The sequence below is a fragment of the Lissotriton helveticus genome, chromosome 7 (genome assembly GCF_964261635.1).
Source record: "Lissotriton helveticus chromosome 7, aLisHel1.1, whole genome shotgun sequence".
Taxonomy (NCBI): domain Eukaryota; kingdom Metazoa; phylum Chordata; class Amphibia; order Caudata; family Salamandridae; genus Lissotriton; species Lissotriton helveticus.
The window spans coordinates 1908636721-1908649929 of record NC_136068.1 but is presented as its reverse complement, the minus strand read 5'-3'; the positions used below and the strand labels follow the sequence as shown (position 1 = coordinate 1908649929).

General features: G+C 41.5%; 1 long non-coding RNA gene across 1 annotated transcript; it reads right to left on the bottom strand.

The window, feature by feature from the left end:
- Nucleotides 1–4936: 4936 nt before the first annotated feature.
- Nucleotides 4937–7958, bottom strand: LOC144767859 (uncharacterized). Its single transcript, XR_013598364.1, has 2 exons — nucleotides 7048–7958; nucleotides 4937–5170 (listed from the first exon to the last, which is right to left on the bottom strand). It is a non-coding gene; the product is annotated as an uncharacterized LOC144767859 (long non-coding RNA).
- Nucleotides 7959–13209: the final 5251 nt, after the last annotated feature.

Genomic DNA, 13209 nt, shown 5'->3' with positions numbered 1-13209 from the left:
TATGTGTGTGGGGGGAAGGAGAGGGGTCAAGGAGATACCCAAGCTAGAGCTGCTTAAGAGCTACAAAGCATCTACATTGAATGAAGAATCCTTTGATCTGGTGCTTCAGCTTTAAACCCCCTGCTGTTATTGATAAAGTAGAGGAGGAACAGCAAGTTATTTATTCCTTTATTTGATATGAAAGAACATGTCCTGTGGTTTCACAAGGTATCCTTGATGAATTGTTCATCAGTGAATCCTCGTGTTGTTACTGATCTGCCGCCGCTAAGTTAAAGTACGCAGGTTTAACTGACACTCCTAGAGATGTCATGATTCAGAGTGATGTATGTACACATTGCAGCAAACCATTATGTCTATCAAGCAGAACAAAGATGGACAATTTCATGAATTGCTGCACTTTTGGATGAGATACAATAGATATCCTGCCTTGGGAATAGAATCATCTGACCATTCTCTGAATCCTTAAGATACAAAACGATTGTTTTAAACATCCAATCATGAATATTTGTTTTGAATTGGAAATGTGACAAGAAGGGCCAGGTATAGCCCCCTATTTACTCCCCTAATTCCTCAAATGAGAGCAGTCCACTCTGACTACAGCATGATATCCTTCGGTAAAGGGGTGTACCAGATGTTCTAGGCCCCCAAAGCATAGCTATCACTAATGTGACTCCTCCAGTGGTACAAGGAGCCCATTGCACCCCAACTATGGCTGTCTATTATGACATCACCAGAGGGATGCGGGGACCCAATTTCTGTTTTTGCCCTATTAATCTTGCCACCCTTGCTCTCCTATTGAAGGATCTCAATTGAAGTTATGAGTCCATGCTACAAGCAAGGGTGTGGAATTAGGGCACTGTTCTTTATTGAATGGTATACCATCCATGACAGTCCATCTGACAAGCTCAGGGCTTAATTTGTAAATAAAGAGGACCCAGGGCCCAAGGTGTTACTCAGGAGGCCACTGCAAGATGACAAAACTGCCACATGCCCGTATAAATGCACCCCACTAAATATCGCACCACTATAAATGTGGCAGCTTGGACAATTCAAGGTAACCCTAAGCTGGCCTGGATGCTCTAAAATTATTTTTTAAATGTGTTTTTTTTTGCACTAACTAGACCCTAAGGTATCCGAGCACTTTACATGAGCACCAGTTATGTTACAGACGGACACATTCATTTTTGTTTAGGGCCAGATGTAGGTAGCCCAATACCGGTCGGTAACGGCAGAAATTACCGAATTTCGGCTGTTACAGACCGGTATTAGGCATTTGAGATGTAGGGGCCAATTTTAAGGATTCAGTAATTTACGGAATCAGTATTTCAAGGAATCGGTAAATTACCAAATCCTTAAAATACCGATTTGGTAAATTACTGAATCCGTAATGTAGGGAGCACTCAAGTGAGTGCATTTCTGAGTTAAGGATTCGGTATTTACCGCCAACTGAAAGTTGGTGCTAAATATCGAAAACCTTTGAAAAAGCAAATTTGTGCTTTTCCAATAGCGCCATGTGGCAGACATACATGCCCTTAGTGCATGTATGTGTGCCACATGTGCACACATTCACGATTCACGATTCAGGGGTGCAACAGGGTGTCAATGTGACACTCTGCCACCTTTGAATATGCACCCCCTATTACCGAATCGGTAATAGTGAATGGCATCCCATTCATTCCTATGGGCCTCAAGGCCCATAGGAATGAATGGGAATTATCAAATCGGTAAATACCAAACCGGTATTTACCAAATTTTACCGATTTGGGAAAATTTACCGAATCAAAAACCTACATACCATTTACCGATTCGGAAATACAGAATCGGTAGAATTCGGTATTTTAGAATCGGTAAATTTGGAATACCTACATATGTCCCAAAGTGATTTGCCCAGAATCATAGAATGTTGAGCGCCCCTGCTGAGACACAAACCCGGTTCCCCGGCTCCAGGTCGACCGCCCTAGCCGCTAGGCCGCATTCTCTCCCCTTTAATTGTTAAGCGCATCTGCTCTGTTCAAAGAGAGACAGATAGTGCCATATTGTGGTGGAATGTTATAAGTATCTGCTGGTGTTATCAATCAGGCATCCGTACCAAGCATTGGCAAACACCAGCACATATTAGGCACTGTCTATGCCATTACCTTTATTTGAGATTGCAACAATCCAATTTCCGATATGACACTATGGAACACTGGGTATGCTACATTGGTTTATGAAAACCTTCTCCCCGAATTCAAGAACAATTGGGCAGGCAAGGAAATATGAAAAGGGAGAGAACTTATAAAGACCAATATACCCAGTGCAGAAAGGATATACTGCTAAAAGAGCATTCCATCAACAGAGTGTAAAATATCCTAAACTGTAGATGTAAAAACAGAAGAACACTCATCACAATGTTCAAGCAGAGGTTTCATACCTGTCATTATTGTCTATCTGGCACACTATTGTCCTCAGTGCATCTCACAGCATAATATTATTCTAATATACATTTTATCATCCAAGGTAGATCAAAAAGATTTTCAAATCCCGTTCTGGGTATTTTAGAAAATGTGCATATCTGTTGCTGGGGATTTGGCTCAAATAGGTGTACTGTAGGAGTTCATGTTATGTCACTCCATGGCATGCCTTCAAGTTCATTTTCATGTGGGCATGAAGTTATGTATCAGGTACTAGTGAAAATAAAATGACCCTATATAAACATTAGAAAGTACAAATTGCATAGCAGCTGTAGGCTGAGATGAAGAGGCATGTGTGTGTGTGTGGGGGGTGCCTGTGAGTATGTGTGTGTGTTATTGATCACAATCAACTTCAGCTATTTAAACAACTTCAACTCTTTTCACATTCATTTGTTCCAGTTTTGGCACTATTATCCGAAATCTTACATGAAAACATCTAGAGTCAGGTGCCATACTAATGCATCTTAGATCATCTGGATGATGTAAAGCCTCTCTTTACTTCTGGAATATATGTAAAGCTTTAACATGTTTCAGTTTTCCTTTCAGTATGCATGAAAGCAGTGAGCCATAAGTGATGAAATAAAAATCTATTATTAGTTTTCATGAATATCACGCTCTACATTTCCTTGCTTTTCTTTACCATGGACGAAGATATACCACAAATTCTTCACCGTGGCTGAAAATGTGAACATAAAATGTGGAATGCTTCAAGCTCCTATTTTTCTAAAGTGAAACATAAGGGGGGACTTCGCTGTGCTATGGATCAAAAGTAGTCATGGAGCTCCGGCATTGACCTATTTTTATGGTGTTCCAATCTGGGGACTGTGGACAAAGAGGCAATTCTTTCAAGGTCTCTAGGGATTCTGTGGTCCTCTGTAGGTCTGGGGTGACTCATGACTGCATGAGTGCCCAGGATCATGTGGCTGACATGAAGGTGGCTGTTGAGCTTCCCCTGTGGAATCCAGAAACAACATAGTGCATGCCTGAGCAGCAGACCTTAGTATAGCATACAATGGCCCTTGAAACATCAGATGAGTGGTGTGCACATGAAGAGATCATGGGAGCAAGTCTGAATGGATGTCAGCTACTGTAGTGGGCCCTGCGTGGGGCTCTATTGCATAGAAATGGTGCAAGGAAGGTATATATGGAACAGATGTGGCATGGGACCAACAAGACCTGCCTACTGCATGTTGGATGACTTCATTTCTCAAATCGTTGGGATTAACCTATAATTGTAATATTTGGAGGTGGGACAGATACTCGTAAAGGTGGACCTTATGATACACAAAGAGAACTGGAAGAGGGAAATGGGGAAAATTGAAAGGCTTGTGTCCAGATATCAGCAGCAGCCTGAATCAGTAGATGGTGCAGCAAGTTTAAAAACTTGTGCGAAGGAAGGAAAGGGCTTGGTTAATAAATCCCCTATTGTAGTAGCATTTAAGAATCTGAAAAACACAATTGCCAACATAGGCTGGAAGGTAACCTTGATGGACTATTTCTACTTCCTGTATAGACTAAAGACTGATCAAAACTGAGGGGGAACCACAAGAGGTAGCACAGATCTCCTGTGTGGAAACTACAGTCTGTGAGTAGGAAAAGGCTAAGGAGGATCTGAGTGTTTTCAAGAACAGAGCAGAACCTGTGTTGATTGATACAGAAACCCAGAAGGTGATTGTTGAGGATACCACGAGGGCTAATAACATTGGTTTTCTAGCAGTACCTTGCAGTTTTTTGTCACATTGATGTCTTCTGGAATCCAGAGTATTCATGAGAAGTAACTTGTGTAGGATACAAGCCTTGCAGTGGTACCACTCTGTAAGGTCTACACTCTCTAAACTGGAGGATCTGCTGAAAATGCGGAGTTCAAAAGCCCCATGATTGTTGAACTGATTTACCCAATCGAATGAGAAGTAATCCTGCCAGAACCCAAAAAAGGCAGACTGGATTCTCATCAGGAGACCAAATTCAGATTTTTACAGATTACATCAGTTATACAGTGCCCCATCCTCCATTTGTTACTTGCAAGTCTTGCTACAGCAGACACCTGGAATTATAAGTTTAACTGCACTTGATTTATTAATGGTAAAATGTAATAACTATAATGAGGTACCACCTCTGTCTACCTTTTCCCTCACAGTGTGTTCTTGACATGTGGGATGGAGTACTGCCTCAGTGATATAGTCAGGGTCAGTTCCAGTTTTAGATTACAAAGTATTGCAGTGCATACACTCATTTGCATGGTTGGGCTACAGGTGGAGCAGATGTATTTTTTTTTCAATAAAAATATTTAATCCTGTATCGATATGTGAGATCAAGGAAATCTGCAGCCAGTAGGAACTTTGCTCAACTGCAAGAATTTCCCTGAATTTGTGCAGTTAGTCAATTTTCAGTACACTTTGGCTCAGAAGTGTAAATCCCAGTCCCCCATGGTCTAAGCACAACAAAATACACAAAGTTAATAGTGAAGACAGCAGACACAAAAGTAAGTGTTAATGTGTTTTAATTCAATCTTATGCTTCATTCACAGTATTGATATTCTAAGCGAGATATCTTAGAGTCTCTTAAATTTAGTTAGCAGCCATGGTCTCTTCAATCCATTGGTTGTAGTTGCAGACCTTGGCGTAGACTCCAGGGTAGTTCCTCTGAGCGCACCCGTATCCCCAGGAGACAACACCCTGGAGCTCGCCGTTGCAGACCACTGGGCCACCGGAGTCACCCTGATGGAGAGAAACAGTTATTACTACACTGTACTGGATATGTTGTTGCTTAAAACAAACATATGTTGAACATCCACCTATCATACGAGTCTGAACTACACATGGAGTAATCAACAATGTAGTAGCAAGGTTTATCTCAGATCCAAACCTTAATGACCAAACAATATGTGTGGTTGGTTTATAGAAGTATTGGTCCCAAAAACTTTAATACATCTACAAAATGTGCCAGAGTAAAAAAATCTTACTGGATGTAATTCAATCACACAATATGAATTAGGACTATACATTTCTCAGCACACTAACACATGCAGAGCAGTATATAAAAATGGCGGCCACAGTGGTTTCCAGTCATCAGTTCTCCATTAACGCTTTGTGTTTTACAGTTTCCTCCATCCGCCATCATGGAATGTGCAGCTCCAAGCATCCTGTTCTATATCTATCCTATCTTCCCTTTCCAGATTTGAATGAAGAATTTTGGAGCTCAGTTCATAACAGTACTGCCCAATAGTGTAGACTGATATATTTGTCCTTTCTTGAAACTGATAAATGAAATATTTATGGGAAGCTTAAAGCATGCTGGCTTGCAGCTTCACTCATTTATTTTAAACAAGTTTGCTAAAGAGATCCTGTGCTCCAGCAAGAAGGTCCTTACTGTATGCAGGGCCAAAAGTGACTGTTATTTAATGGTTTATGTTAGTGGTACCACACGCCTTCTATTCTCCTTTCACTGATCCAAAAGCTCTGGCACTAATATTAGCTGCCTAGTGCTAACGCAGGTATCCTTCCACCATAGTGCAAGGGCGCCTGCGATGCAGGGAATAATTGTTTATGTGCAGGAAGGTGTCCATTCCAGCCTGTAAACAGTCAAAAATAAATGGCAATTTGTTACTTCTATGTGTGCTGCATTCTGCAGCACACAGAAGTAGCAAATCGTTATAAAAAAAAAAATGATTGTTTATGGGCAAAAAGGGACCTTTCCTGCACATAAAAACCATTATTGGTGTTTTGCTCTCTCTATGTGTGTTACAGAATGCATCAGACATGAAAAAGCAAAAACGAGGAGAAATAAAAGTATTCCTCACGTTGTGCAATTTCAACTCCTGCTATTGCATGGCGTTAGTTTTTAGCGTTGCCTCAGGTTTACACATCCTTGTAAATGTGAGGCAATGTCAAAATCCAATGGGTCTTGCGGTGGAATGCCCTCAGCAACACCTGTTGCAAGCTCCTTTCACGCAAAGTGATGTGTGTGAACGAGGCGGTTGAGCCACTCAAAGTGGGTTAGCGCCGCTTTGTAAATATGGAGAAAGGCACAGTGCCATCAGAACATCACTAAAAGTGACATTCTGGTGGCGCTATTCCCTAGTAAATATACCCCTCTTTATTTACCCACAGCCCCTCTCATTGCAGAAATTTACAAATCCTTGAAACCTTTAGTCCTGTCCATTTTGAGCAGGTAAAACACCTGTAGTGCTTTTATGATTATAATTGTGGTGACCTATGAAACGTTCTGGAAACTTCACTGATTCTGCCTGTGTTATTTAAAACATACCCACCTCCAGTAAAAGGACCCCCCCCCCCCAATGATAATCAGGTGGTCCCTCTTCTATCCCAATATAAAAATGTACTTACTACTCCCCTTAATAGTTCTAAAGTTGCAAGTCCATTCAGAGTGGAAGTAAACCTTCAAATGGACAATATTTTGGGTACTGGCTGACTTTTATGGTTGCCCCTTTTCAGGAACACACACAAATCCCCCAAACACCCCTGGATTTTCAAACACATACAACGAAACGGGAGGAGTGTCAACGTTGGGAGTCAAAACCCCCCTGGCAATAGTGTCAGAAAAATGAATATTGAGTTGAAAATGCATGAGTTACCTGGCAAGAGTCTTTGCCTCCCTCCAAGTATCCAACGCAGATCATGTTATCGGTGATTTCACCAGGATATGCATCGCGGCACTGTTTGTCAGTGAGGATTGGAGCGTTGACGCACTGGAGGAGATCTGGGTAGTTACCTGCAGGAGATCATGGTGGTAGGGTTACACAATCTGAGGCATTAAACCTTGCAAGCAATAACCTGTTTGCATTGCTCACCAATTTCAAAGAAACAGCAATTTAGTAATCTGATGCATATGGTTAATTATTGGAAATAATTGGGGCAAATAATACTCATTCAAAATGTCGGCTGAGCGAGGCTCACATGCGGTCAAATAATATGAAGCCATGTTCATGTGGTAATGAAGGTCCACGCAGGTGCGAGGTAGATTAAGAAGTTTTATTGCAGTAAGTTGCATGTAGACATGTTTCTGTGACGCAGCCCGTCGAGGAGCAGCCTGTCTGCTGCTCAGCCCATTCGCAACTGTCAGACTACACCTCACAGGCAACCAAGATTCCAATACGCATCATCACTCTAACATTCCATGCAGCACACAGCATATTCACACTGGCTGAGCAGGTGGTGAAAATCTCAGAACATTAACACGAGCAGGATATTACATATCCCCCTTTCTTATAGAACAGAAGCATAAGTCCTGTTGTTAAATAAGATATAATGATAGGAACCCGGAAAAAGGGATAAAAGGAACACTAATGCAACAAACAAAATGTAATAGCGAAAGAACAAATAGGAAAGAGCGAAGAGATAGGTGGATGAAAACGAAGAGGAAGCAAAGGGTAAATACACAAAAATAGTAATGACACATCCTATCTAACAAGGAATTACAGAAGAGAAGAAAACAGTAATAAGGCGCAAGAAACAAGAAGGTAGAAGGTAGACATAGATGCACCAAAGACTCCTACTAAACACACCCACTGGCCAGACAGGCATGCATGGAAGGAAGAAATAGCATGACACAAACTGAACAAGCTATACACCCAGACACACAAAGGAAAGGTGGGAGGATCTCCTCCTAAACATAGAAGAAAAAGAAAGACCCTACAGTGGGAAAAGACATATACAAAAAAGAAAGACAACCAAGAGTGGTCCGGAATCCAAGGATGTAAAGAGGATAGGACATCACAGGAGAACTGAACAAGCAAGAAAACAGAGAACATGAGAAGAAAATACAGGAAGTATTGCTCATCCTTCACAATTTTCAAATTGACAATGTAATCAAACATAAGCATAACGTTGCGAGTAAATAACAGGAAAGTGTAACTGTAGACTTAAATATACTGTACCCCAACAGGGTATAGATAATGTAGAAGATGGGAAAGACACCCATTAGGGATAAACCTCAAGTAAGGGTAACCACAGGCAGAGAAGGGACTAACACCCAATAAGACACACCCTGAGAATTGGTAATAATGGACCACTACTGCGTGAAGACCCTTGACCTACCCCTGACATGAGGGTGGTTAAATAATGTAAATGGGACTGAACCCCATGACCTACCCCTGACATAAGTGCAAAAGCTAATGTAAATGTGACTGAAACCCAGACCCACTCCTGACATAAGGGAAGTTAGGTAATGTAAAAGGCACTGACACTCATGAGAAGATACTCAGTTTGGGGGTTATACAACAGAAAACCCCTAAGAAAGCAAATAAAAACAATAAGTCTAATGTACTGTGTGAAAGAGGCGTTAAAACAAAGTAGTATCTAAAACTAGATGCTAAAGAGAGGAATAGGTAAAGTTGAAAAAAACCCTCAGCCAAGTACTGCTATAGAAACTGTACAGCAGGTACATTGAGTCAAGATAAGGAGAAATTCTCGAAGACATATTGACCCTAGCAAGTATAAGGTAAGTGCAAAAAATACATTACCTACAATGTCAAGTAATGCGGCTTTACAGGAACACAAAATGTAATAAATAATTAAGCATGGGGATGTGGACATCACTCCAATAACTAGACATATAGTTCAAGAAATCAGCTCAACATTCACCTGTGAAACACATGAACATCATTGCAATGACTGTCACAGGAAGTCTGTTGGATTGAAACTTATCATATGTTGCCATGTGCCGTCGCAATATTGTCCCGAGAAGCTGTGTAAAAATGTGCACTTCTGTCTAAAAGAACTGTCATACGCCATAGAAATCCAGTTGTAGCACGTAGGTAGTCACCAACTCGTCTCCAGAATAATGTGGTAATGAAGGTGCACGCAGGTAGGAGGTAGATTAACCCCTTCGATGCTTGTGACGGAACCATTCCATCATGCCTCACGCTTGAGCTGTGCGGATGACGGAATGGTTCCGTCACGACCACACCCAGTTATGGAATGTCCAGCACCGGGGGGAAATCGGCGCCGCACGCAAGGTGTTAAGAAGTTTTATTGAAGTAAGTTGCATGTAGATATGTTCCTGTGAAGCAGCCCCACCAGGAGCAGCTTGCCTCCTGCTCAGCCCATTCGCAACTGTCAAACTACACTTTACAGGCACCCAACTTTCCAATACATATCATCACTCCAACATTCCATGCAGCACAGAGCACATTCACACTGGCTGAGCAGGTGGCAAAAATGGCAGAGCATTAAAATGAGCAGGATACTACAGTTCACATATGTGCACACATTAAAAGCGATTGGTGAATGCCTGTGCTTTTTGTGCATGGTGTGCTGCATGATCAAGCCCAGTCTCAGGCATGTGACAGGAAGCAGTTGCTGATGGGGATGCAGTTTACCCCACCCACCTTTATAGGGGGAGGTTAAGCGCACCGATTTGCCTCTATCCCCCTCCACCCCTCCCTCCTCCTCTCTATAGATCCTCCAGTATTCCAGGCCAGCTGCTCAGCTTTGGCTTATACCACTGAATATGTGTGTGGGGGGAAGGAGAGGGGTCAAGGAGATACCCAAGCTAGAGCTGCTTAAGAGCTACAAAGCATCTACATTGAATGAAAAATCCTTTGATCTGGTGCTTCAGCTTTAAACCCCCTGCTGTTATTGATAAAGTAGAGGAGGAACAGCAAGTTATTTATTCCTTTATTTGATATGAAAGAACATGTCCTGTGGTTTCACAAGGTATCCTTGATGAATTGTTCATCAGTGAATCCTCGTGTTGTTACTGATCTGCCGCCGCTAAGTTAAAGTACGCAGGTTTAACTGACACTCCTAGAGATGTCATGATTCAGAGTGATGTATGTACACATTGCAGCAAACCATTATGTCTATCAAGCAGAACAAAGATGGACAATTTCATGAATTGCTGCACTTTTGGATGAGATACAATAGATATCCTGCCTTGGGAATAGAATCATCTGACCATTCTCTGAATCCTTAAGATACAAAACGATTGTTTTAAACATCCAATCATGAATATTTGTTTTGAATTGGAAATGTGACAAGAAGGGCCAGGTATAGCCCCCTATTTACTCCCCTAATTCCTCAAATGAGAGCAGTCCACTCTGACTACAGCATGATATCCTTCGGTAAAGGGGTGTACCAGATGTTCTAGGCCCCCAAAGCATAGCTATCACTAATGTGACTCCTCCAGTGGTACAAGGAGCCCATTGCACCCCAACTATGGCTGTCTATTATGACATCACCAGAGGGATGCGGGGACCCAATTTCTGTTTTTGCACTATTAATCTTGCCACCCTTGCTCTCCTATTGAAGGATCTCAATTGAAGTTATGAGTCCATGCTACAAGCAAGGGTGTGGAATTAGGGCACTGTTCTTTATTGAATGGTATACCATCCATGACAGTCCATCTGACAAGCTCAGGGCTTAATTTGTAAATAAAGAGGACCCAGGGCCCAAGGTGTTACTCAGGAGGCCACTGCAAGATGACAAAACTGCCACATGCCCGTATAAATGCACCCCACTAAATATCGCACCACTATAAATGTGGCAGCTTGGACAATTCAAGGTAACCCTAAGCTGGCCTGGATGCTCTAAAATTATTTTTTAAATGTGTTTTTTTTTGCACTAACTAGACCCTAAGGTATCCGAGCACTTTACATGAGCACCAGTTATGTTACAGACGGACACATTCATTTTTGTTTAGGGCCAGATGTAGGTAGCCCAATACCGGTCGGTAACGGCAGAAATTACCGAATTTCGGCTGTTACAGACCGGTATTAGGCATTTGAGATGTAGGGGCCAATTTTAAGGATTCAGTAATTTACGGAATCAGTATTTCAAGGAATCGGTAAATTACCAAATCCTTAAAATACCGATTTGGTAAATTACTGAATCCGTAATGTAGGGAGCACTCAAGTGAGTGCATTTCTGAGTTAAGGATTCGGTATTTACCGCCAACTGAAAGTTGGTGCTAAATATCGAAAACCTTTGAAAAAGCAAATTTGTGCTTTTCCAATAGCGCCATGTGGCAGACATACATGCCCTTAGTGCATGTATGTGTGCCACATGTGCACACATTCACGATTCACGATTCAGGGGTGCAACAGGGTGTCAATGTGACACTCTGCCACCTTTGAATATGCACCCCCTATTACCGAATCGGTAATAGTGAATGGCATCCCATTCATTCCTATGGGCCTCAAGGCCCATAGGAATGAATGGGAATTATCAAATCGGTAAATACCAAATCGGTATTTACCAAATTTTACCGATTTGGTAAAATTTACCGAATCAAAAACCTACATACCATTTACCGATTCGGAAATACAGAATCGGTAGAATTCGGTATTTTAGAATCGGTAAATTTGGAATACCTACATATGTCCCAAAGTGATTTGCCCAGAATCATAGAATGTTGAGCGCCCCTGCTGAGACACAAACCCGGTTCCCCGGCTCCAGGTCGACCGCCCTAGCCGCTAGGCCGCATTCTCTCCCCTTTAATTGTTAAGCGCATCTGCTCTGTTCAAAGAGAGACAGATAGTGCCATATTGTGGTGGAATGTTATAAGTATCTGCTGGTGTTATCAATCAGGCATCCGTACCAAGCATTGGCAAACACCAGCACATATTAGGCACTGTCTATGCCATTACCTTTATTTGAGATTGCAACAATCCAATTTCCGATATGACACTATGGAACACTGGGTATGCTACATTGGTTTATGAAAACCTTCTCCCCGAATTCAAGAACAATTGGGCAGGCAAGGAAATATGAAAAGGGAGAGAACTTATAAAGACCAATATACCCAGTGCAGAAAGGATATACTGCTAAAAGAGCATTCCATCAACAGAGTGTAAAATATCCTAAACTGTAGATGTAAAAACAGAAGAACACTCATCACAATGTTCAAGCAGAGGTTTCATACCTGTCATTATTGTCTATCTGGCACACTATTGTCCTCAGTGCATCTCACAGCATAATATTATTCTAATATACATTTTATCATCCAAGGTAGATCAAAAAGATTTTCAAATCCCGTTCTGGGTATTTTAGAAAATGTGCATATCTGTTGCTGGGGATTTGGCTCAAATAGGTGTACTGTAGGAGTTCATGTTATGTCACTCCATGGCATGCCTTCAAGTTCATTTTCATGTGGGCATGAAGTTATGTATCAGGTACTAGTGAAAATAAAATGACCCTATATAAACATTAGAAAGTACAAATTGCATAGCAGCTGTAGGCTGAGATGAAGAGGCATGTGTGTGTGTGTGGGGGGGTGCCTGTGAGTATGTGTGTGTGTTATTGATCACAATCAACTTCAGCTATTTAAACAACTTCAACTCTTTTCACATTCATTTGTTCCAGTTTTGGCACTATTATCCGAAATCTTACATGAAAACATCTAGAGTCAGGTGCCATACTAATGCATCTTAGATCATCTGGATGATGTAAAGCCTCTCTTTACTTCTGGAATATATGTAAAGCTTTAACATGTTTCAGTTTTCCTTTCAGTATGCATGAAAGCAGTGAGCCATAAGTGATGAAATAAAAATCTATTATTAGTTTTCATGAATATCACGCTCTACATTTCCTTGCTTTTCTTTACCATGGACGAAGATATACCACAAATTCTTCACCGTGGCTGAAAATGTGAACATGAAATATAGAAGGCTTCAAGCTCCTATTTTTCTAAAGTGAAACATAAGGGGGGACTTCGCTGTGCTATGGATCAAAAGTAGTCATGGAGCTCCGGCATTGACCTATTTTTATGGTGTTCCAATCTGGGGACTGTGGACAAA